General features: G+C 37.3%; 1 long non-coding RNA gene and 1 pseudogene across 1 annotated transcript; both read right to left on the reverse strand.

The window, feature by feature from the left end:
* Positions 1-2478: 2478 nt before the first annotated feature.
* On the reverse strand, positions 2479-25309 carry LOC120618340 (uncharacterized). Its single transcript, XR_005657223.1, has 3 exons — positions 25196-25309; positions 12181-12306; positions 2479-4075 (listed from the first exon to the last, which is right to left on the reverse strand). It is a non-coding gene; the product is annotated as an uncharacterized LOC120618340 (long non-coding RNA).
* LOC120618618 (uncharacterized) lies at positions 21742-21860 on the reverse strand (annotated as a pseudogene).
* Positions 25310-26045: the final 736 nt, after the last annotated feature.

The following is a 26045-nucleotide window of genomic DNA, read 5'->3' on the forward strand; positions in this document are numbered from 1 at the left end:
GCTAGACATTTTATAAGGTTTCTATTTACAATACTTTTGCAATGTGGCATATGGGGAAATGCTAAGTGCTGTTTTATAATCTACGCCACCTTTAGCTTAGGTGTGTTTGTACTAATAGAGCATCATGCTCAACTAGTTGATTATACCTGGAACATTTATCGCTCTTTTATTAGCCTAAAATGTAAAATTAAATAGTATGTTAACAGACACTTGCATGCACTGGTTTTTAGCCAGGGATACGGGTCAGAATCACCCATAGAGCATTTAAAACATGTTTTCTTTTACATGCCTGATTTAGTTATGTTTGGGGTGGAATTTGGGCACCTAGTGTGTTTGAGATATATCCTTGTGATTAAGTCCCACTCCTGAACCTGACCAGGACATACCTCAAGCTGAGCTCAACACTCTTGCAATCCTTTAAGGCAATAGGAAGGATTCCTTTTTCAAACACTAACTGTGACTTTATCATTTATTTTTTCTTGGTACCTCTTCCTCAGTTGTGAGCTGCCTGTACAACAGTCTTTCTTGAATTCTTTCAAAAAACATTTATTGCCTAATATTACCAAGTAACCCAGTAGGCACTGATAGTAAAAAGGCAAGTTCCTGTCCTCAAGGAGCTCACATTCAACTTGGAGGAATATAGACCATAAACAGAGAAATGTAATAAAGTGTTTCATGTGCAAGGACAGAATTGTGTGCAAGGAACAGCAAGGCACAAAGGGCGAAGTGACTCTACTACAGCATATCACAATCCAAGGTGCACAGACTGTGTAGCTGGGAAATAGTAAAGTTATTATTCATGCCTGTGGTTATTCATCTATGAAATGACTCTGGAATCTGTCAGATCAGACCTACTGGTTCAGACTTGCCTCACCATGTTACCCAGCCAACAGCTCTTTCCCTGTGCCTAGTCCTTGGAGATAATTCTTTCTAGTTTCACTTTTTTGCTTCTCTGCCCCAGGGTAGTTAGGGAATAATCAGACCAGGACAAGGTAAGGAGAAGCTGACTGACTCTAAACACCCAAATATACTGCCAGCCCCTGGGAAGTCAGCCCTCTCTCAGCAGCCTGAATAACCAAGGTCTTGCTGGAGTTCATGAACTCCTACCTGTCAATCATTTGCAACTTTCTTCATCATCTATTTTTTACCTCGTCGTATTTTTTGTATATAAGCAATCTGCAATAAATATTTAATTCATCATGTAAATTTTGGGAAAGGGTATTTTTTAAGTTCAAGCATTTTTAACTTTTGTTCATAATGGCCTTAATAATCCATATTGTAAATCAAAACAATTTAATCTTCTTGAACATCCTGTTTAGAGAGAGCAGGGGAAGCAACACAAGAGAAGAAAATGGAGGAAATGTGAAATGTTTATTGAAGCAAGTTTCTCGAGGTTTAATAAGAATGAAACTAGCGCCTAGAAAAAACTCATCGAGATGTTAAAAGTGGTTGCTTGGGGGCAGTGAGACACACATGCGTTTTCCGTTTCTTCCTATTGTTGTCTCCTAATGGGCACATTACATTACAGTGTTAAAAAAAACCCAAAAAACAAAAAACAAAAAACTCCTAGTTTTCAAAGAAACTCACTTCAATTGTTCCACAATTTACATTTTTGCTCCCTTCTTGTTTATAAGATAAAATATCTCTATTAATTTACTAATTTCTATAATAGTCTTTCTTATATGGCTGTTCATCTATAAGAAAAATAAATTATGCCATTAAATGGTCTATATATTATTGACCAATGATGGTCTTTTGTCAGATTTTCAGTTTATACTCTCTTTCAAAGTGATAACTGACTTATCCCTCTTCTCCAACATCCAAAGAGGGTCCACAGTCACTGTCATGGGTCAGATGTCCTCTGTGTAAATATAAGGTTTACTCTACATAAAGGTCTACCTCAAGCCCAAATTCTCCATGAATAATTTCCTAGCTATCCAGACTATTGAACTATTTCTTTTTTGTATTTCTATAGCATTATATGTATCAAATAAGTTCTATTAATATGCTCTTACATTCTAAAATTTTTATATGATAGACTTCATTTATAAAGCCTTGTTGGTTACCTATTTGTACTAGGAACGGTGTTAGCACAAGGAGAATGAACAGATTACAGAACAGAGTATAATAAATAACAGCAATTTATAACTATGCCCAGTGCTTTGCAAATCCAGAAAGGGAATACTTTACTCTTGGCCCATCCAGATTGCCATCTGTAGGCTATGAAGCAGTAATCTTACCATTTTCCACTTCGCGCCTCGACTACCACCCCCAAAAAGTTGTGGGTTTATTAGAATCCAGAGCACCCACCGGCATAGTGGTTAGAAGCAGGAGGAGCTTGCTTGCTCCTTCTTTCCTCAGGTTTTCACCTATAAGTGAAGGGAGCAGGCTGAGTTAGAGAGGCTGCTTCATTGGAAGACTTATTTATGGCCCCTTGATTCTTTTTTTCTAGTTTCTAGGCCCCTTCAGTGGGGCCATTTGGGGTACAGCGTGATTTGGGATGATAACGAGGAGTTGTGATAAGGCCCAGGATGGGTGCCAGCCTGGGCTTTGTGATCCAGTTCAGAATCACACTTCAATCATCAATGGTGTCTGGGTCCAAAGTTCAGCTAACAACTTACCACATTCACTAAGTGTTCATATCCCTCAATAAACTCATGAGGAAGGGTGGGTGGCTGTGGTTTGGAGTAGATCTGAGTATTCTGTACACCCCTTTCATAATACTATCAACATCATCCTCAATTTTCAACATTGGCCATTAGGGGTAGAGATTAGATTTTAGATTTATTTTATAGTCACCTAAAAACAAACAGAGAATTAGGTGCATAGTGTTTACTCAATTAAAAGGATATTACAACTTGGTAGATAAAGAAATAATCTCTGGACCAAATCTTCATACAGTAATTGAATTTAGTTTCATTATAAGATTCTGCTAAGATACTTTTTAAAAGAAAGTTTTATGAAAAGAGATGGGTATAATATGCAAGATAAAGGTAGAGATTTCTAAAAGTCTGAGGAGTTATAATTAGTCAGTGGTTCTTAGCTCTGATTGTGTATCAGAATTACTTATGATGTTCTTTTAAATTCCTATAACATAAACCTTCCTCACAAGATTCTAATTCAGGAAGTGGGTTGGCATACAGCATCTGTACTTTTCAAAGCATCTATCGCTTATCTCAATGCATTGCTCCAGATTAAAAAAAAAGAAAGAAAGAAAGAAAGAAATCCAGGTGCCAACTAATGCATCTGAAATGAGCGTGGTCCTTTATCTTTGTCAATTAAAAGCAGTTAAACTTTTACTAAGCAAAGCTATAGTTGCTCAAACATTTGGAACTTTTCTTTGGAAAGTTTTATCAAAGATGGTTTATGAGCCACCCAAGATAATCTTCCTTATTACTTAATGCTTATGTAAACCTAGCTATTTTTATTTCGTTAAAGATCGATCATCAACTTGGGGCAGAAATTTAGTCAGAGATAATTACCTTATCTCTCCACTCCTGTTATCTGCACCTCATAGTGAATGCTCAATAGACTGTACTGAATGAATGAATGATTCCATTTCCTCATTTTTACAGACGAGGCTCAGATTAGTTGTGCCACTTGCCCATGATCTTATTCCTAGTTGTTGGCGGTGTTGTCATTCAAAACTATGTTAACTCATTCTTAGCACTCAACTCTTCCCATCCTGCTGCATGCTTTACTCACCTTCAAACAGCTGTCGATTGTTCTAAAAGTTAAACCCATCCTTTTAGAATGCTATTAGCTTCCATATAGAGTATTAAACATAATGTACCACACGAGGTTTAAAAGCAATCCTCAAAAAATAATTAACAAAAATACTTAGAACAACAGCAACACTACATGAGTAGAATGCCTTCCAAAATGACACTTTTGAAAGGGACATATTTATTTCTACATATTAATTCTGGTTCCTTTAAACTCTATCTTTGAGTTCATATTTCTAAGTTTTGTAATGTTATCCTCCACCTGTAGCTGTTCCAATGAGAGGCATCGACGTGTCGGATTTAGTTTACTAGTTTCCTTCAGGCCATTATCTCACTGGACAAGTTTGCTCCTACAAAGCAAAAAAAAAAAAAAAAAAAAAAAAGTAAAAAGTAATTAAACTTTGATCTGTAATTGGTGTCTCTGTTTTCATAATCATACCTTTTCAGATAAGATTGCCTGATTGCCTATCTAATTGCTTTTTGTAAGCTCTATAGAATCAAGAGAAATTACTATCTTAGAATGCATTCTTACCACACCCTCTTTTTAAGCCACCATTGAAAAAACAATTCTAACAATAAGACAGTGTTGACCAATCTCCCTTCAACAGCCAGAATGTTGGAGTAGGACTTTGGTCCTAAATAATAATTTTGTTTTACAACATAATTTTTGCTACTATCATGTCTTCAAATAAAAGATAACACAGAATTTGAGTAAATAAAGAAGTGGATAAAATGAAAAATTTCCCAACTATATCGAGAATAGCTTTTTTGGATTAAAAAAAAAAATGAATACTAAACTCTAAGAAAGGAAAAATATTTTCACAGAAATCACAGGGTTTTTTTTTTTAATCAATATGACCAAAGTGAGAAAGAAAATAGATCCCCTTTAAAAATAAATAAATAAAACTTGTGTGAGATTCTGTGCTGTATAAGAGAATCATTCTGCTTTCTGTTAACCCTACTTTTTGTCCTCAAACAATATTTTCTTCAATGGAGCACAGCCAAACAGGCAAGGATTATGGTGGATGCATCAGTTTGTACATCTAAATAGACGGGTAGACAATAGGGATTGTCTCCCCTTGGAAATTTATAATTCATCCCTTCCAGAGCTATAAATTCTGTTGAATGTCTTCAACTGTCTTGAATCCCCAACTATGTACGAGATGCTGTAGCATTCTGAAGTAGATGAAAAGACAAATATCTGATTTAATTTTCATTCCTCTCAAAAGATCTCAGATACCTCTCAAGTTTCTGTGTATCTTAAAATAATGTTTCTTTCACTCCAGAATATATCTCTGGACTAAAATTGCTTAGTTATTTAACCATGAACTTTAAAGCTAAATTATAGATTGGAGAAAAGTATGTTATATGCCCAGAAAGCCCAGGAGACAGATAACAGGGAGAAATTAAATTTGTTAAATTTAGTGGTTTCATTTATATTTTGTAGCATGAGCTTATGTATGTAATGCTGTATGATGGTTGGGGACTGTGGGGGTGGTGTGGGATGTGGAAGTAGAAAGTCCATTCCCTTGTTGTCACCTCTGAGTGGGTTCTGCAAGCTCCCTAATGTCCAAAGGTGTCAGGACACTCTGCTCATTGTGTCAAGAAAAGAAATCTCGCCACTACGTGCACAGTCGTGTGAATGAATATTCAGCACCTCCGACTCAGATTCACAGCTAATGATCTAGATTCTGAATTTTTAAGGGCCAATTGTGTGGCCTCCTTCTTGTGTGCCTCCTTTCTTTTTTTAGCAGTTTCATTATTTGTTCACACCTCCAGGAGAAGAAGCAGAGAAAGAAGATAAAACATAAATTCACCAACTTTTTTCAACTACATCCTTAACCTTGCCAAGTTCTCTTTTTCTAACAGGGCTTGTATGAGAGCTCTGTTATTATATATATTATTATATAATATATATAATAATATATTAAATAATATAATATATTTAACTGAGTATACTTGAAAATCTAATTGGCTTTATTAAATGATTCATGATTTGAGCAGCAAGCATCTCATCTAGCAAGCAGAGAGATATTCCAAGTGATTATACAAGATAGAAGGCTTTTATAGAAAGGAGTGTGGGACAAGGAATTCATCAGCAAGAGAAAAATGTAAGTTCATTAAAGGAAAGTTAAGAGTTCAGGTGAAGATGGTTTCTCATTGGTTAAGCTGTGGTGTTTCCATTGGCTGGGCTTGTTGATGGGCAAAAGAAAAATCTTCCTTTCTCTTGCTAGAGTAGTAAAGTATCTGTACTTGCTGTTTGGGAGTGCAAGGTATGTCTTCTCCTGTTGGGGTCTATAATTGAGGACTTCTTGTTTGGAGTAATTGACAGCTTCCATTTGGAGTAGTTGACCATATATAAAAGCTCCCTCTATAGGCCTTCTCTACTCCAATTTTAGTTGATATTTTCTTTATTGATCTTCACAGCATAGAGCACTTTGGGGAAGCAATCTTTTGCTATGCCATCAGAAAACATAACACAGGGCACACATTATCACATCAGGACAAATTATGACTTCTTCATACAAAAAGACAGCAGCCTATGTAAATATTTTACCATGGCACAGCAGCTGATAGATAGATGTTAGATAAGATAGATAGATAGATAGATAGATAGATAGATAGATAGATAGATAGATAGATAGATAGATAATAGACAGACAGATAGACAGACAAGTCTGACTAAATCAGGATCTAACTATCCAAGTACTGAACATTAGCAGAGAGACTGCAACATTGCATGAGGGTTTATAGAGAACCTAAGAAGGATACACAACTGAATTTGGTCTGTTGCCTCCTTGAACAGGTAGCCTTGAAATAAGGAGCATGAAATTTTGTTTGTTCTAAAGCCTTTCATATGGTTTGCTGGCACCTTACAATTTTGTAAGGCCTCTTTGGAGCAAGGCCAGGATTTCTGCTGCTATATGGATGCAGTCAAGAGAAACTGAAAACATACACATGCAGAGCTTTTGTTTACTAGTGATGGTTAAAGAACACTGAACCACCAAGCAAAACTGTGACGTATAGGAGGTTTCTCTTTATGTAGGCCCACCTCAATTTTGTATCCTCCTCTGTCCTGATAGTACGATGTTCCCCACCCCCACTCCCCAGGCCACGGTGCCTGGTCCTGTCCCCAGAAAAACAGAAGAGGGCGATTCATCAGTATGAATGAGATGCAGTTCACATGTGACAAGTTTGATTTCTTCCACTCATTCCCATTGCCATCAGTATAAATGTGCAAGCCCCTTAACATGACTCCTCTGCTGGGGCGGGGAAGGGGGCCCTCTACTCTCACCTTCTCGCTGTCCTGTATCCAGCCACACCAGGGTCCTCTCCTTCCTCAAATACCACTCTCTACTTGCTGCTGGGCCTTTGAACAGTCTGTTCTCCATGCCAAGAGCACTCTTCTCCTCTCTCTCCCAGGTATCTCTCAGGAAGCCTGCTCCTCAAGCCTTTTTCTAGAGTACCTGTGCTCCTTTTTTGAAAGTTCCCATGTCATCATCGGTTCTTTGTGTGATATCATGTTCCCTCTTCGACTGTAAGCTTCTGAGCTCTTATCAGATATATGTTTATTGCTGCATCCCCCATCCCCACCATAAGCCTCAGCCACAGAGAATGCCAAATAATATTTGATGAGTGAATGATTTAATGAATTAATCTAATCCAGATATCCACACTAATAGCACATATTAGTGTAGAGACTCTAGTATTTTTTAACTCCTCAGAAGGCTTTCAGGTTTTTATCCCAGACCAACTGCTACCAAGAGAACAGACCAGGGACCAATTTTGCTGGGAACGACCATGGCAGATGCTGTGACCTAAAGGACACATCTGAGCTTCTTGTGTCTTAGCAGCTGAGACAATTGCTTGCACCTGAGCCAGACACACTCTGTTCTCTTTTCTTCTCTTTTTGTCCCCAACCCTCCCTAAATTTTAGTCCCCAAAATTTCAACTGAGGAATTCAGAATTCATTCTTACTGTGCTCATTAATTTGCTTTCCTTTCCCACACCTCCCATGTTTTCACCATGTCTGGGTAGTTATTATTCAACCAACCATGCATAGCTGTTCTTAATTTGCTACATTATATACTTCTGATTTTTATTCTTATGATTGTTAATAATGATATAGCACTTAACAAATACTAAACACACACTTGCGTACACATTCACACGTATTTAATCCTTACAACACTACTAGAAAGGTACTACTATTATTTTCATTCTATAAATGAGGAAACTGAGGCACAGAAAAGTAAAATTACTTGCCCAGAGTTACAATCTAGAGACAGAATTTAAACCCACATGGTCTGGCTCCATAGTTCATGCTCTTAACTACTACACTTTATTGTTTCTCATGTATTAGGAATGCTTAATTGTTACCCTGACCATATCATTTTCTGCAGTTCTCACTCTTAGTGTCTACTAAGTGAGCATCAAAACATGTGACCTTGCATTTCACACCCTCAAGTAATTGGACAATTGTTAAATAGCCGACCCAGGAGATTTAATCCATAGGTCAACTAAGACATGGACCTTTTTCAAATGATTATTTGGACCAATCAGATTCCTCTCTTGAAAGTCTAGAATTGAGAAATGAGCAACTAGACCTGCCATTAGTAGATGTCACAGACCACCAGTCCTAATATACATGATATATAGAGAATTGTATGATGTCATATTGGGTCTTGTGCAAGATGAATAAGGAGAGAGCTGGTTAAAGCAAAAGAACAGAGCATATAGTCAGAAGCAGATGTAAGAGAGACCATGTGGCACTTAAAATCTGGAGAAGCTAATTACAGTTCCTGATTTTTCTAGTTCTCAGTTTCTGGGATTCCTGTTCCTTGAAACCAAAGGATTCATGACTAGAACCCATTGCCTCAAAACTTCTGGTCTCCAAGGGCCCAAGTCAGCTTTTCAAGGTGAGACCAAGAAGAGGAGGAGAAAACAAGAAGCTCTTTAGTGGGAGGGGAAGCTGCAGGTGATGTTGAGTGGGTTTAAGTCATGTGTGATCTTTGGGGAACTTATATCACCTTCACAGTCCCTCTCCCAGTATGACCTGAGTTAACAGTTACTAGATAGTATGACTTCTCAAGGCTGATCACCTCTAAGGACTGGGGATGCAGGCAAAGGTGTCCAATGATATAGCATTTATCTGAGTGTCCAGAGCCATGTAGCAACCAATCTCATGTGCCAAGGTTTCATAAACCCAGAATGGAATAGCAAGATACTTAAAAATGAAGTTACGATACTCCATAATTTTCAGAGATTCACTGAGAGACAGCTAGAAATAATACTAATATTATAATGACATTAAAATATGTTTTATATTTTACAAAGCCCTTTTACTTAAAGTATCTCATTGGACCTTTGCTACAACCCTATATCCATTCAGTCATTAAGATTTGTGAAGTTTATAATCTAAACTTTATTTTATTCATTGTCCCTCTGTTCTTGTATTGTTATTTTCTCAAGAATAAAGTCCGACATGAAGAACCTTGCAAAGTCACACTAGAAATTTGGACTTTATTCTTAAAGTAGTCGAAAGCTATGGCCAAGATTTGAACAAGAAAGTAATGTGTTTAGATTTATATTTTTACAACAAGGTAAAGGGACAACCATCTAAATGGGAAAATATATTTGCAAGCAACGCCTCCAACAAGGACCTAATATCCAAAATATACAAAGAACTCATACAACTCAATAACAACAAAAAAACAAATGATCCAATCAAAAAAATGGGCAGAGGACCTGAACAGACACTTCTCCCTAGAGGACATACAAATAGCCAACAAATATTTGAAAAGATGATCAATATCACTAGCTATTAGGGAAATGCAAATCAAAACCACAATGAGATACCATCTCACGTCCGTTAGAATAGCTATAATCAACAGGACAAGCAATAACAAATGTTGGAGAGGATGTAGAGAAATAGGAACCCTCATACATTGCTGGTGGGACTGCAAATTGGTACAGCCACTATACAAAACAGTATGAAGATTCCTCAAAAAACTAAGAATTGATCTACCATATGATTCAGTAATCCCTCTACTGGGTATTTACTCCAAAGACTTGAAAACCCATATCCAAAAAGATATCTGCACACCGATGTTCATAGTAGCATTATTCACGGTGGCCAGGACATGAAAGCAACTGAAGTGTCCTACAATAGATGATTGGCTAAAGAAGCAGTGGTATATATATATAATGGAATATTACTCAGCCATAAGGAAAGATGAAATAGTGCCATTTGCGACAACATGGATGGACCTCAAGATAATCATGCTAAGCACAATAAGCCAGACAGAAAAAGTTGAAAACCACATGATATCACTTACATGTAGGATATAAACCTAAAAAAATTATATTTTTAGAAAGCATCCCTTTGCTACAGTGTAGAAAATGAACTGGTGAAGGGAAAGAATTGAGGCAGGGACATCAGGAGTAGGGATGATGTAAGAATCCATCAGAGAGACAATAGAATCGGGGATGAGAAAGAAAATAGTGCCTAAGTATCTGACTTAAGCAACTGGAGGGATGGTGTTTCCATGACAGAGGATAAAGTAGCTACCTCCAGTGAATATCTAGATCATGCAACTTCAACTGTTTTTGGAGGAGAATCTACTTTTAATCTGCACAAGCACCTGAGAATACAAAAATAGGAGCAATAAAGATTTTTGATAATGAAGTTATTGAGCAGAGTTGCCCAGTGATGCTCCACTTCCCACTGCTTGCAGAAAAGGTTATAGCCAAGTCTAGGATGCTGACTTTAAAATGTACTACCTGAACAGCCTATCTAGAGTTTGTTTTAATTTCAGGATTAAATTTAGCAGAAATTTGATACCACTTTAAGAATTTAGAGAGCCTTTTAGAAGGGATAGAGCCATCACTGATAGTCCCCCTTTCATTTTTACTGAATATGATTCAAATAACTCAATATTCTACGGCCAACCTAATGCTATATTTTTATCTATAAAAGAGTTGAAAGAGAATCTGAATAAATTATATCATTAGAATAATTCAGGTTCAAATACCCAAATAAAAAGAGGGAGAGACAGAGAGAGCTAAAAGAATTTCTACATCTAAAATAATTTTTATAATTTAAGGAATTAAAGTACATTTTTCATACTCAGAATATAATTCACTTTTTAAAACCCATAAAAATTACAGCTTTTGTAAATTTTTAACTTTAAGATTAAGCTCTGTGAATTATATAGAACTGCATTTCCCATAATAACTAACAGTTCAAATATACTCCCTATTTAAAATGTAAGTTTCAAGGTTGAACCATTACCTCAGCCTTTCATATAGCTCTGTAAGATAACCAAGCTAGATGTGCTACTAATAGATATAATTATCATTATTGTTTAAAAAATAAAAATTCCCATAAAGACTACAAAAAATAAAATCATTTAAATGGTAAAAGAATAAAAAGATGAGTCATAGACTGGGAGAAAATATTTGTAAATCATATACTGATAAAAGACTTATATTCAGAATACATAAAGAACTCTCAAATACAGTTAATAAAAAACAAATAACCCAATAAAAATAAGTGGGTAAAAAAATTGAATAGACACTTTACAAAAGAATATATACAGATGGCAAATAAGCACCTAAAAAATGTGCAATATAATTCATCGTTAGGGGAATACAAATTAAAACCACAATGAGATATTACTACACACCCATTAGGATGGCTAAAATTAAAAAGACTGAGCATTCTAAGGGATGCTCAGAATGCTAAGAATGTGGAGGAACTGGAACTTTCATACACTGCTGGTAGGCATGCAAGATAGTACAAGTTTCTTAAAAAGTTAAACACATCTGCCATATGACCCAGCCTAAGAGAAATAAAAGCTTATGTCCACACAAGTACATGTACCCAAATGTTCATGACAACTTTACTTATAATAGCCCTAAAGTGAAAAGAACCACATGGCATAATTGCAAAATAATCATTCTGAGAGAAAATAGCCAGACATAGAAATTACATAGGGTGCCATGAAATCCTAGAAAATGTGAACCAATCTACAGCGGCAGAAAGCAGATCAGATGTTTCCTGGAGTTGATAGGGAAGGTGCAGAGCGGCAGAAGGGATGGATTGCAAAAGGACGAGAGAAATTTTTGGAAGTGATGGATATGTTCATTATCTTGATTGTGGTGATAATTTCATGGGTGTATATATGTGTTAAAACTTATTAAATTGTACACTTTAAATATGTGCAATTTACTATATGTCAATCATACCTCAATAAAGCTGTTAAAACTGAAAAAAAAATAGGTAGTGATCAGTATGTGTAGTTCAAGTAGAGCTTAAAGAACAATCAATATTTAACCAAGATAGTATTTAAAGATCAGGTATGTGTAATAAGTTAGTAATGATGCCCTGAAAGTGTGAATTTGACTTTCAAACAATGTCTAATATTTTTCATGGCAACTGCAAGGGAGTTACCTGATTTATTGTTAATTCGTCTTTACCCGACTGTAAACAAGGTGAATTAATTTTCTTGGTGACCCAGAAACCCTGGCCATTTCCTCCGAGGATGCTTTTAACCATGAGAGCTCTGCATTCCAAGTCCTACGAAAAGAAATTTGTGAATTTAATACAGAAATTGCATGTATTTCTTATTTCATTTGAGTTTTTGAGATGGCTGCAAATGAATTTTTCCTTGTTTACCAGTTTTATGGCATTAAATAAATCTTCATTTCTTCATTCATCCTTGAAGACACTATATAAGTTTAATTATCCACATACATGAGCCACAGTCAACATAATAACAAAAAGAAATAAGAAAAATGATCAGAGCAATATATTTTAATGTACGGGGATTTAGCTTCCAAATTTCTTGAAACAAAATTTGAAGATACAATGGCTAGTCCATCAATCCTTAAAACAGTTTTCTAAGAGAAATACATATCATGAACTTCTGATACAAGATAATGATTGAGCATGTGTATTTGCCTATTCTCTTTTTTAAGAGCCTATTGAAATGGCCATAAAGAAGTAAAAAAGAAAGAAAGAAAAGAATAAGCCTATAAGGGTAAAGAGAAAGGGAAGGAATCATGAGCATATGAAAGACATCGACAAATACCTGGATTTGGGGAAGAGGAAAGGAATACGTTGAAGGGAGTAACAGACCTGGTTGTCTCCAAAAAGAAGGGTTCTAGATTCAGGGTACAGTTCTAGGCAGGCTCTGGGCTAATCTGCAGGTATAGAGGACAAAGTTCAGAAGTGGACCTGAAAAGTGGGGACTTAACTAAAGATCTCTTTAGAGAATAGTTATACCCATCATCCCTATCTCCGCTTCCACTTTTCAATGCAGAACAAACAATACCCTTCCTTCTACCCTGACATTTATCCCCACTCTCCTTTCTAAAGAAATGAAGCAAACTGAGATTCCTAGGATGGCAAGTCATGCTCCAGAGTAATTTCCCCAATTCTAGAAGCTGGAAGTCACCAGAAGCCTGTCAGTCATTATATCCTGTCCCTTTGTCAAAGTACGAACAGGCAACAAAGGATCACAGAACGTGTAAGTAAAATCAACAGCACAAAACAGAAGGATCCAAATGAACAACCTTCAAAAGGAACAGAGAGAATTTAGGAAACAGAAAAGAGAACTGGCTAACATTTTTATTCCAGTATCCTTATGGCTATCGATGAAGATACTGCATCCATAAAATGAGATTTGGAAGCTATCAAAACAGCAAATTAAAACAAGAGGTCAGATGATTCAGAGAGACAATGAGAGAGTGAGAAATATCTGTAAAGAAAGTAGATTCCTTGTAATATAATAATTAAAAAGCAAGATATTTTTGAGGATATGCTGAAAACCCATTTGCCTTTTAGGCTGGAAACCTTCTCCTTCAAGTAGCACAAAAATTTCAGCTGGCTTTGAGCCCATAGAGAAGAACATGCAGTGAACAGAATTTATAAAGCCATAGTAATGCAAATGCTGTTCAGTGATAGTTTAATCAACATATAGACCAGCTATAGGAAAAATTATTTGACAGGATGAAAAATAAATGCTATCAGCCTTGACAATGTGAATGGTACACTGTCAGAAGTAGGAAGCAGGAAAGAAGCAGTAAAGACGGAGGGAGGCTAATAGAACCGTATCCTCTTCTTTCACAGAATCAAGAGACTGTCTAAACAGTGGGGTAGAAGAAGGTTGGAGAAGGAAGGTAGCTGGACAGCAAACACAGGCCTAATTATATTGTTTATATTTAAAATGATATATTAGCATCTAATTAGGGAGAATACAAATGAGCCATATCCTCATCTTTCACAGCAGGGACCCATTAAACACTAGAATTTTGAATCAAGAAATAGAGGAGTAAGCCTATTGTTTAGAGTTGTAATGATAACTCTGAGGAACTTTAAACAGCAATGGATAAAGGAAGATATTTACCTCTGGGGAGTGGGAGTGATGGGCTAAAGGCCAGATTTTTTCCCAAAATTTTTTCACAAAAATAAAACTCTTCTGGAATATTTGGATTTTTTTTACCATGTCTTTGGATTCTTTTCATACACGTTTTTTAAAATTCTAAGGTGGATGGATATACTTCACGCGGATTTAAGCAGGATCAATTACCTATCAAATATTATGAGAGGCTCTCGTGACTTGAGCAACTTCACATACTTTATCTCATTTGATCTACACCTAAGGGGAGTGTAGGGGCTGCTATCCTCTTACACGAGTGAGAAACCAAGACTTGGTGTATTTAGATCATTTCCCGCAGGCACAGAGGTGATGAACAGCAGATGGTAGAGCCAGAGCTGGAGAATATTGGACACCAAATCCAATATTCTTTCCTCTGTCTAAGTGGTTCTCAAAAGTTTGGCTTAGTTTCAGCACTCCTTTAAACTCTCAACAAATTATTAAGAAGCCTAAAGATATTTTGTTTATCTAGGTTATATATATATTGATATTAACTGTATTAAAAGTTAAAACAGATCTTTTAAAATGTTTACTAATCCATTTGAAAACAAAATTAAAAGCTCATATGATAACATGCATATTTTAATAAAAATAATCACAATTTCTAAAACAAAAAATAGTAAAAATGGGGCCCTGTTTTAAATATTTGTAAATCTCTAGATTGAAGAAAGACCTGCGTTCTCATAACTGCTTCAGCATTCATTGTGTTGTGATAGCACACACATCAAGTAGCCTCTGAGAAGACAGTACTATACACAGAAAAAGAGCAAATAATTTCTTAGTATAATTAAAAATATAGTTTGATTTTGTCAACTCCTTGAAAGGGTCTCAGGGACCTCCAGGGGTCTCCAAACTATACTTTGGATTCCACTCCTTTAGGAAACTTTCAATAGTCTCCCTGAGAAGAATTCGATCATCTTCACTGTCGTTTCCATTCCTTGAACCTTAAGTTAGAACTAATTTTATCATTCATATGGTAGTTGTTGACAAATCCATCTCCTCTACTAAGCTGTCAATTTATCTGGGTGTTCTAGCCTGCACCTAGTGCCTACTACTGTGATGTATACCTAGGGAATACTCTAGACACATGGAATAAATGAATAAATGGAGTCCAGAAATGTACCACAACAACTAAGGAGCAAGAGTATGATCTACAGTGCTCTGATAGAAAAGTAGGGCAACCAGACTAGAATGTGACAGGTCCTTAAATCATATCCTTTCATTCAGCGTCATTTCATTATAACATTGATGAGATGCCGTAAGAACTTAACTCTTGTTTATATCAATTACTCTGTGGTAAAACTGATTTTGTTATGTATCGTTTCGCTTGAAGTCGCAGAACCTATTGACTATGTTAAGTGAGGACTTATTGTACAATGACACTATTAAGAGAAGAAGAATCTAGTAAATTAAGCTGAATGGGTTTGAATCTCATCTCTGCCACTTACTAGCTGTATGATTTTTTGAGCAAGATACTAAATGTTTCTATGTCTCAATTTCCTCATCTGTAAAATAAGGATAAAAATAATATCAACTTGTAGAGTTATTGTAATGATAAAATGTGATAATTTACATAAAATAATTACAATTCCATACAATGCTTGAAGAATGATGAGCACTTACATTTATTATTACTTCTGTCATTGAATGAGCAAAGCTGTCTCAGTCTCCCCCATCTGATTAATAAGTGGGGTCAAAATGAGGGAAAAAATACCTAACTTGGAAGAGAGACTTGTTCAATAACGATTTATTCAATGAATTCCAAACATAAAATATCAGATTTTGAATTGAAGCAAATTTCCTCTGGCTTACTTGGAATTAGTAAATCACAGACCACAGAGAAAAATTAGAGTATGGACAATAGATGATTAGAGAACAAGAGGTGAAGCATACAATTCAGGGATGTTGATATAGATTTTTCTTATAGTGCTTTGATGCTTTGAAAGGCTTTTAATAGTGGTAATCAGTTCACTTGTTTGGATCTTAGTAAATACATGAAGACTCTTAAAATAGCACTGTATTCCAAAGTCGGCTTTTAATGTTATTGGAGGAAAATGGTCTATTAATGGCGTAGGACAGTTCTCACTTCGAACAATTGGAATTAATGCCATACATTTGAAGACAGGTTTCTTAGTTTAGCTTTATCCTAAATTTATAGTTACGCTGAGAATAATTTATAGCAGTCAATCCTCATTTAACTCCTAATTTTAATGATGTGTAGTAGTGGTAAATATACATTCACATCATATATACTCAGATATACAAAGAAATAGTTTCTTTAGTTCATTATAACTTTTCAGATTGCTGCATTAGTCCCCACATTGTGGGGAATTGGAGGAGTGTGGGGGTAGCCAGTGGGTACATATTTTGTTAATCTGCAGATGTTAATCCTGTCCAATCATTTGCAGTCTTTTCCGATAATTCAGTTTCTGCTTGGATGACCTCAAATAAGTGCTCAGACATTCAGAAGCCACCTCACTCCTTCCGGGTGTAGGAAAAGGGCCTGAGGCTACTGAGGTTACTGTATCCTTATAGAAGCTGAGGGGAGATGCTGTGGGGGGGAGGGGGAAGGGCTGCTTCTTGGACTGGTGACTGCTGAGGTGTGACAGGTGCTATCTGGCTTTTGAAGGTGAAAACTGAGTTCTAGTGTTGAAGTTTGTGGTCCATCTCATTTGCCTATAAGTCTTTATATTCTTTAGCCTCTCCTCTCTGTCCCTAAGCCTCTGCTGGTCTATGAGCTCTTTTTTGTATCCCTGAAACTCCCTCACCAAGCGTCCCCTTTATGGACACATATGTGGGCAGAAGGAATCAGTCACTCATTTTTCAACCCACACTGCTACCCCTATGCCATCTCTCTCATGCTGTTTTGGTTGTGCATCAAGCCAAAGACTGGGGCTTTTTCTTGGAGCCACAGCTTCTTCCACAATACCCTTGGAAAAGTAGGGCATTAATCCAAACATCCTTCAGTTTCCACGTACCTATCTAGATGTTTCTAAAACCTTACTCACTGAGCTTTCAACCTCACATGAGAGATATGGGTGAGAGATTGATATCTGACTTCCTCAAACTGCTTGTCTTCCTTCCCTTGGACCAGAAGGGGCGGGCTTCAGCCTCTCTACTTACTCTATATCATAATGTCTTTTCTTCTTTGTCAGCCATCCTTGTAACTTAGCTATCTTAAAGGCAAGGGCTATTACTCTCTGTACTGTGGAAGAAAATCTGTGTATTGAATTCTCATGGATTAGTCTTGATAGTTAAAAAAATTTAGAAAACTCTTTTGGGACAAAAGTTGACTTAAATGACCATTGACTTTTGAAAATCTTATTTTGACGTCAGAGGCTAAATGCTAACCTTTCCTTGTCCTTTATATTCCTTCTATAACATTCTTAAATCCTCTCAAGGCAAATGGGTGCTTCTGGAAGAATTTTAAAAATATGGAGAAAATCATTCATATATTTCACAAATATTCTCCATTATAAGTGATTGTCATTACTCCAAATTTAGCCAATTTTAATGGACAACATTGATTTGCATATTAACTGAGAGCCCTCTACTTTTAAAAGGCTGAAACAAAGAGTAAGAAATTGTTAGTGAAAAGCAGAATCAATTCTTTGGGAGTTTGAAAACTAAAGAAATGCTAGCTGAATATAGGAATACTTTTCAAGAGTTCCCCTAATTTCAATCAGCTAACTAGATAGTTGATGTTGAATGACCCATCATTACCTTAAATTATTTTTTTCAAAACTAGGCTCATAATCTTTCTTTAAAAAAAATCTTTCTTTATCTTTAATCTTGTTAATGGTACCACATTTCTTTGGGCATGACAACAATCCTTCAACCAATTTCATTCAAATCTCATTTGCTACACAGATGAGAAGTACTGTTAGCCACTGTGGCATGTCTAAGGCCCAAACTCTGCCTTCAGGGAAATTTCTATATAATGTCCCTATTTAATCAATCACCAAGTCAGAGACTTTTCCTTTGAAATGTGTCTCATACGTTCCTCTTGTTCCTCTTTTCTACTGTCACCGTCTCCTTGTATCTGAATCGCAGCCAGGGTACCTCAGTGCCCCAGCCCCTCCACACCGCCCTCCTCCTGCCACCCAGAACACAGCACCGTCTTCAGTTACTTCTTAACCCTGATATTGATGGTGTTCAATAAATACTTATTAAATTTAATTCAGTTTTCCAGTCCCCACTTATGCTGGTGTCTGACCGGCATAAGAACTGTATCCGGAGGTAAGAAGACCATCTATAATGCCAACATCATTTTATTCATGTGCAGCACCCACCAGTGCTTGCCCACAATACACCCACTAGGTCGTCCTGCTACTGCCATGACGGCCTCAGCACCGGGACAGGTAGATGACTCTTTGGATCATTCTGGCAATTTTCTATTCTTCATCTTTCTATGGAAGCCTTATGTGCATAATAATTTCTTAGTGCCTTTTCCTTTAGTGTTTTTTTGCCAGCCACATAGTTAATCCTAAGAATATATTGCCCTTACTATCAATTTCATTCTAACATCTTGAAATATTGAAAAAGCCATGTTAAGGAATGGTGATACTATTATTTTAAAGACTGCAGTGTAATGTAATTAACGGTCATTATCCTGACTGAGGGAGGTGAGAAGGAGCAGTGCTCTACTTCAGAAAACCTCCCACTCAACCTTGCTCAGCTGTGAGTTCTTTGGTAATCATGAAGGACACAGAACATCACTTAAATATCTTCAGAGGAGTAGCAGTTTCCTCAGATGCACAACTGTTGGTAAATAAGCTTGACTATCTATTTTGAATGAAGGGAAGTCTTTCATGCCCACTGGCTCCCTGGGTTGGTCCCTGGAGGTAGAAAATGGGAAAAATTTTAAATGGAAGCCTGCTCTTTTCTTTTATAAAGAAGAATGTGGTAAAGGAGGAGATAAAGGCTAAGAAATTACTCGAGCAAAACAAGATGCAGTCCCCAGTGTGGGGGTCCTCTGCCAGGCCCACTGGGCAGTTTCAGTTTTGTAGAGAGCTGTTTCATTGTCCTATTGTACACTCTGATGCTTTCGTCAATCTTTTTTTGATAATATTTTTAATACGTAAGTAACATAAACATCATACAGGAAAAAAAAAAAAACAGAAATAAAGATGACAAATCTAGATAGATTCTCTAGATCAGGGATAGACAAATTTTTCCAGGGACAGATAATAAATACTTTTGGCTTTGCAGGCCATATGGTATCTATGTCAGCTACTCAGCTCTGCTGACATAGTACAAAAACAGTACATAAGTGAACAGGCATAACTGTGCTCAAATGAAACTTTATATATGTGCAGTGAAATTTGAATTTATTTAATTTTCAATGGGTCATGAAATGTTATTCTTTTTTATTTTTGTCAACCATGTAAAAAATGTAAAATCCATTCTTGTTCCACAAGCTGTACAAAGTCAGCAGCAGGCTAGATCTGGCTGGCTGGTTTCCAGTTTGCTCTAGAAATCCAGGGATTTCTGGGTTAAAGGTTACACAAGCAGTTAAGCTGCTGGTAATTTTGATAGTTACCTTCAACCATATTTTCTGGTTGCTAAATTTCTGAGTTCAGGCATTTAAATGGTCAGTAGTTTCATCCTGGACCACATAATTATTAAGAGATTATGCAAAAGAACTACCCTTGCCGTTTATTACCTCTGGCCAGTAACCATTTCCTTAAAATTGACTTAGACAGGCAAGACCATAGGAGAGGTCATCTGATCCAACCTCCTGTGGTTGCCATGTGAAGCAAGAAAAGCCCTAGTTAAAAAGTGTCTAGATAGGGCACTCCAGGATTTCATCATTTAACCTTAATCTTCCCAATCCAAACACATTTTATTCTAATTCTTCAGTTGGGCCTGAGAACACCTGGCCAGATGCCACCTTCAAACACAAAGATAATTATTAAGTTAATCCCTCTGCTTTTCTTTCTCTATCCTGGGTTGATAATGATGAACAAGAACTATTTCTTTTAGTGGATTGTGAAACTGAAGTACAAAAGTGCCTTTTCTCTGATTGCGTGGTGACTCAGAAAAAAGGAAAACCATGTCGTCTGCCTCTAGGGCTAACTGTTATGATCATAAATTAGTATTTGTTAAACATCTACTGGCTACATTCCACTGCATGGAACACAATGGTAATTAGTCCCATTCATTACTATATATTTTTTAAAAAATTTTTTTCAGTTTACTAAATTGTATCCTAGTAGATTAGATTGCTTCAGGATATAAGTACAAAATTGAGAATATTCAATTAGAATACATGACAAGGCAGCAGCAGTTAAAAATGGTTCGTTAAAATATCAGCTTTACAGTAATGATCCTCAAAATCTAGAAGGGGCAGATCTGTAAGCTATTCTAAAGGCCAGAGGATTTAGTCAGACCAGGAAGGACAATAAACCCCCTACGAGGAGGAAACCCTTTCCTCAGCTCTCTACAGATGGCATTTGGGGCCCAAAATTTGCAGGCAGCTTATCTCATCTGCCAAAGTTTTTCTGAATTATTTCTTAATTTTAAGATAGGAAGAAAGCACACCTCCTGTTCTTATTCCATCTAAAAGTTAAGAATTTTTCAAATAAAAATACTCATTTAAGAACTCTTGTTTATATCTCCTCTGACCCCCAAGCTTTATGTATTTTTATGAGATGTTTGTATAAACCAGGCAATAAACTACATCCAAAGAAAATAGCCATTTCTTTTTATTGGGCTGTCATAGAAGCTAAGGCCAAAGTTGCTAATGCTGAGGGTCACTAACAGATAGAGTGGTGTTACATAGTTTGGGGAATGGGGTTAGGAGCGAGGTTGCTTGTCTTTAGCTTTACAAATGAAAGAAGAAATCAAACGTGGGCTTAGTAAATATGTGACTGGTTCTAAATCATATGGAGCTGTTTGTACTACAAAGAGAGGAGGTAAATTCGAAATTTCTTTGACCAGATTTTTAATGATCATACAAAAACAGGATGAAATGTAATCGGGGCAAGTATAAAATGATATACCTAGAGAGAAAAGAAAAGCCAATCGAGAATACATGTGCAATATGGAAAAGGACCAGTTAGGCCTCAATACAATAGAAAAGAACTTGGGCTCATATTTGACAGTGAAATAAATTAAATCAATAAGAGAATGTCCCTGGAAAATAAGCTGAGATAAATTTAAAAATTCAATTCTGTATAGCTCTGACTTCATCCCCTTTCAGTCATTAATGTTAAAAAACCACACATTGTTGTATTGTGTGTACGAAATCATAGATAACAATTATGGTTTTTAGTATGTTAGATAATATGTAAATCAAGTAGAAAACAAAAAGCAGAGATACAAACCAGTTACAATAGTACTAGCTTATATAATTGCTCACGTATTTATTTTGCTAGAGATATTTATTTCTTCATAAGCCTTTGAGTCCAATGTCCTTTCTTTCTAACCTGAAGGACTCCCTTCATGAAGAATGGGTCTAGTGGTAAATAACTCTTTCAGCTTTGGTTTATCTGAGAATGTCTTAATTTCGCCCTCATTTTTGAAGCCTAGTTTTGCCTTTAAAATCAAGGATTCTTTTTTTCTTTTTTAAATGCCTACAGCACCTGGTATTCTCAGGTGGTCTCTCATTCAAGTACTAACCAGGCCCGACCCTGCTTAGCTTCTGAGATCAGACGAGATTGGGCGCATTCAGGGTGACATGGCCATAGTCAAAATCAAGGATTCTAGATTGGCAGTTTTTCTTCTTCAATGCTTTGAGTATGTCAACCCACTAACTTCTGAAGAGAAACCTGCTCATGATCTTATTGGCAAAAATATAATGAAAGCTATCTTCCTCTTAGGTTTATAGATGTCCATAACGTACCTTATCATGTGTTATGCAACCGAATATTTTCTTATAGTATCATAATATCATATAGTATCATAATATAGCATCATTTTGAGACCAATCAGCGTTTAAGGATAAGGAATTGAATGTTTTAACAGTAGACGCTATAAGGTCTGTAAAAGACAAAAATTATTAGATTTTCAAATTATAAATGAAGCATCCTCTAGATTTTAATTTATAATAAAGTAAATGCCAATCTTTAATATCCCACATAAACAAAAAGCTCTTTGGGATCCCTTTTTTTTTTTTTTTAATAAAGGGGTCTCGATACCAAAAATTGAGAAAACCTCTGTAGTTTATCTTCAGCTATGATTGGTTTGTGTTTTGCTCTGATCTTATAAAGCACTGGTAGGATGGAATTACAAACAAAACAAAACTCTGATATAAGGCCCCGGCAGGGCTGAGGTATTTCATTGTAGCCCAGGAAGCTGGTTTTTGGTGACTTGGACCTCTTAGTGTGTTTTCTCCCTTTTCCCCCACTTTATTATTTCTTTTTCCTTTAATGGAATTCTTTTCTTTTTTTATTTTATTTTATTTTATTATTAGTTTCAAGTATGCGGTACATTGGTTAGACATTTATATAGTTTATAAAACGATCTCCCTGATTGTTCTTTCTCTCCTCTGGTTCTACATCTAGCCATTACATTAATGCTGACTGTATTCCCTATGCTGTGCTCCCCATCCCCGTGACTGTCTATCAACCACTAATTTGTACTTCTTTAACCTTTTATTCCTTTCTCCCAGCCCAAACCCCTCCCCTCTGGCAATCACCAGATTGTCTTCTATATCTGTGAGACTGTTTTCAATTAGTTTGTCCTTTGTGTTCCTTAGATTCCACATATAAGTGAAATCATATGGTATTTATCTTTCTCTGCCTGATTTATTTCACTCAGCATATAACCTTTAGGTCCATCCATGTCATTGCAAATGGTAGGATTTCATTTTTTCAATGGCCGAATAACATTCCATTGTATACATGAACCATAACTTCTTTATCCAGTCGTATGTTGATTGGCATTTAGGTTGTTTCCACATCTTGGCTATTATAAATTGTGCTGCCATGAACATGGGTCAGAATGGCTATCATCAATAAATCAAAGAACAACAGTGTTGGCAAGGATGTGGAGAAAAAAGAACCCTCATACACTGTTGGTGGGATTGCAAATTGGTACAGTCACTATGGAAAACAGCCTGAGGTTTTCCCCATTTTATTTTTTCTCTTTACTCTTCTTTTTCTCATTTTTCTTTTTTGATTATTATTTTCCTTTTTCTTATTTTTTGTTCTCTTTTTCCATTTTTCCTTCTTTATCCTTTTTGTCTTTTTTATTTTTCTTTTGTTCTCTTTTTTTATCATTTTAATTTTCTCGATTTTTGTTTTCTCATTTTTTGCTTTTTTCTTTTTTCATTCTCTTTTTTGTTTTTCTCATTTTTCTTTAAACTTTTTTAGTTAGTACTTTTAGTTAGCATTGTTAATACAGTTAATATAGTTAGTAATGTTGGTATAGTTGGTATATCTAGTTAGCACAGTTAGTATAGCTTATTAGAATAGTTTGCGGGCATAGTTAGCATTGTTACTATTGTCAGTTAGTGTAGATAGCGAGTCACCATGTCACATGAACTTGCATTTGTCTCTGCTGACCAGGAGCCCTGTATTGGCCATTACGAGCTCCTGAACACCATTAGCCAGGGCAGCTTTGCCAAGTGAGATTGGGCTGGCACATTCTGACGGGACAGAGGTGGCTGTCAAAGTCATAAGTCAACAGGGATCCTCCAGCCTCCAGAGACTTCCACTGAGGGAAGTCCTCTGCATGAAGGTCTTGAATCGCCCGAATATAGTCAAATTATTCCAAGCGATCAACACAAAGGAAACATCATTCCTCCTTATGGAACACCTTAGTGGAAGGGACATGCGGGACCATGGCTGCATGACTGGAAATGGGGCCCAGAGAGTTTTTCAACAGCTGTTACACGCTATGCAGGTCCGCCACCAGAGAGGCATTGTCCACAGGGGACTTGAAGCCATAGAACATGCTCTATGATGCTCAAGTGAACAACAAAATTGCAGACTTTGGACTCAGCGCTCAGTTTAGCAGCAATAAATTGAGCAAGTTCTGTGGCAGCCCCTCTTATGCCGCCCAGAACTTTTCCTAGGCCAAAAATATGATGGCTCTGTGGCAGATATATGGAGCCTAGGAATGCTTTCAAATAAGATGGTCACTGGGACCCTGCCTTTTATGGGAAAGAACTTCTGGGAGTTGCAGCAGTGAGTATGAAGAGGGAAAAACCATATGCCATTTTTTTAAAATCTCTTTTGAATTGGAAAAGTTATTTTAAAAAATTGATGACTCTCAACCCCAGAGACTGAGGAAGATTGAAAGAAATCATGCAGGACCTGTGGCGAAACTGGGCCAAGAGGAGGAACTGAGGCCTTACAATGAGTCACCGTGCGATGACATGGACCCTGGGGTGACAGAGGAGTTGATGAACCTAGGGTTTGAGTGGGACCAGATATAAGACTCATTAAAAAGCAAGAGATACAATAGCATGATGGCCACATATCTCATCCTGAGCACCAAGAAACCTACAAGGGCAGGCCGCACCATTTTGGTCAGGCCCTTCGGTTCCCCTGATCTCAACAGCTGTGGTCCCTCCCCAGCCAAGGAGGGTCAGCCAGAGTTCCCCAGGTTCTGCCAGGCAGAGCAGCAGCCTGAGGACCAGGAATCAGGGCCTGCCAATCCCCCACCCAGCCTGGATCGAGAATCGCCAGCCCTCACCCAAGCCCCCCAGTGTAACCTTGGAGACTCCCCCTCCACCTATAGCACCTGTGGCAGCAGCAGCAGCAGTGAAATCCCAGAGATAACCAGCAAAGGCCAGCAGGGAGTGGCTCAGCGGTTCTTGGACTTTATTTTGAGAAAGCTCTGCTTTAGGCCATCCAAGAAGCTGCATGGCAAATGGAGCAGGGTAGGGACCATTTGAATCGTGGACGGCCAAGGTAGGGCTACGACCAAAGACTCCAGGAAGGTCAAACCAGTCTTCCTGCATTTTAAATGCTGAACTCGAAGATTCTGACTCTAGGGATCCCGGCCACGTGGTGGGGGAGATGGGCCGGAGGCTAGATGTAAACAACTGCAGGTGGAGACAGTGCAAGAAATACTCACTGTGTGTGCAAGGACCCCTGGGTAAGAGGACTTGGTCCAGAGGATGATGAAGGTGTGCCAGTTGCTGCGGCTTTCTTTGCTCGGGATTCACATCAGGAGGGTACTTGATATCACCTTCAAAAGCATTGCACCCAAAACCTGGTGATATCACCTTCAAAAGCATTGCACCCAAAACCTGGTGAGCTTGAAGGTCGACCTGGAGCCCCCTGGGGGATAAGAGGGAAGTCAGCCTAGCTGCAGGTCCACCACTCAGCCCCCACCTGGCTGAAACTTCAGAGACTTGGGGCCCTAGTCCTCCCCCCGCTATTCTTTTCTTCCATGTTTTTGGGTGGTTCTCATTAAAGTACTTGTTCTTCCAAATCTTGTAATAAACTTGATGCTTCAGACAGATGTATTGGATACTCTTGTTTTGCATCCTCCCTGTACAGAATTGAGCTGTGCATCCTCCAGTTTGAGAAGAGTGTAGTGATGTAGTACTTGGACTTAATCAGAACAACTGGGTGCTCTCTGATGTCAGCAGGTGTCATTTCTCTTGACTTCTTGGTGGCTTTGCTTACTTCCCTCTTTGCTAGTGCCATTCTCAGGTGAGCTTTCCCTTTATGAAAGCAAGATATAGTTACAGCCAGTAGTCACAGGCCGATACATCCCCTCAGCACTCTGACAGAAAGTATTTCTCTCAACAGTTTACGATTTAAACCAAGCAAAATTCTTTTAAACTAAATTATATTGTGGTTTCCTCATAAAGGCAATCTCTGCTCACCACTTAAATTTAAGCATTCAGTAAGTTGTCATGGCACAAAATTGTGTGCCACCTTCTGAAATATATTTATTAAAGTGACATGTCTTCAGG

The sequence above is a fragment of the Pteropus medius genome, unplaced genomic scaffold (assembly GCF_902729225.1).
Source record: "Pteropus medius unplaced genomic scaffold, Ma_sr-lr_union100, whole genome shotgun sequence".
Classification (NCBI taxonomy): domain Eukaryota; kingdom Metazoa; phylum Chordata; class Mammalia; order Chiroptera; family Pteropodidae; genus Pteropus; species Pteropus medius.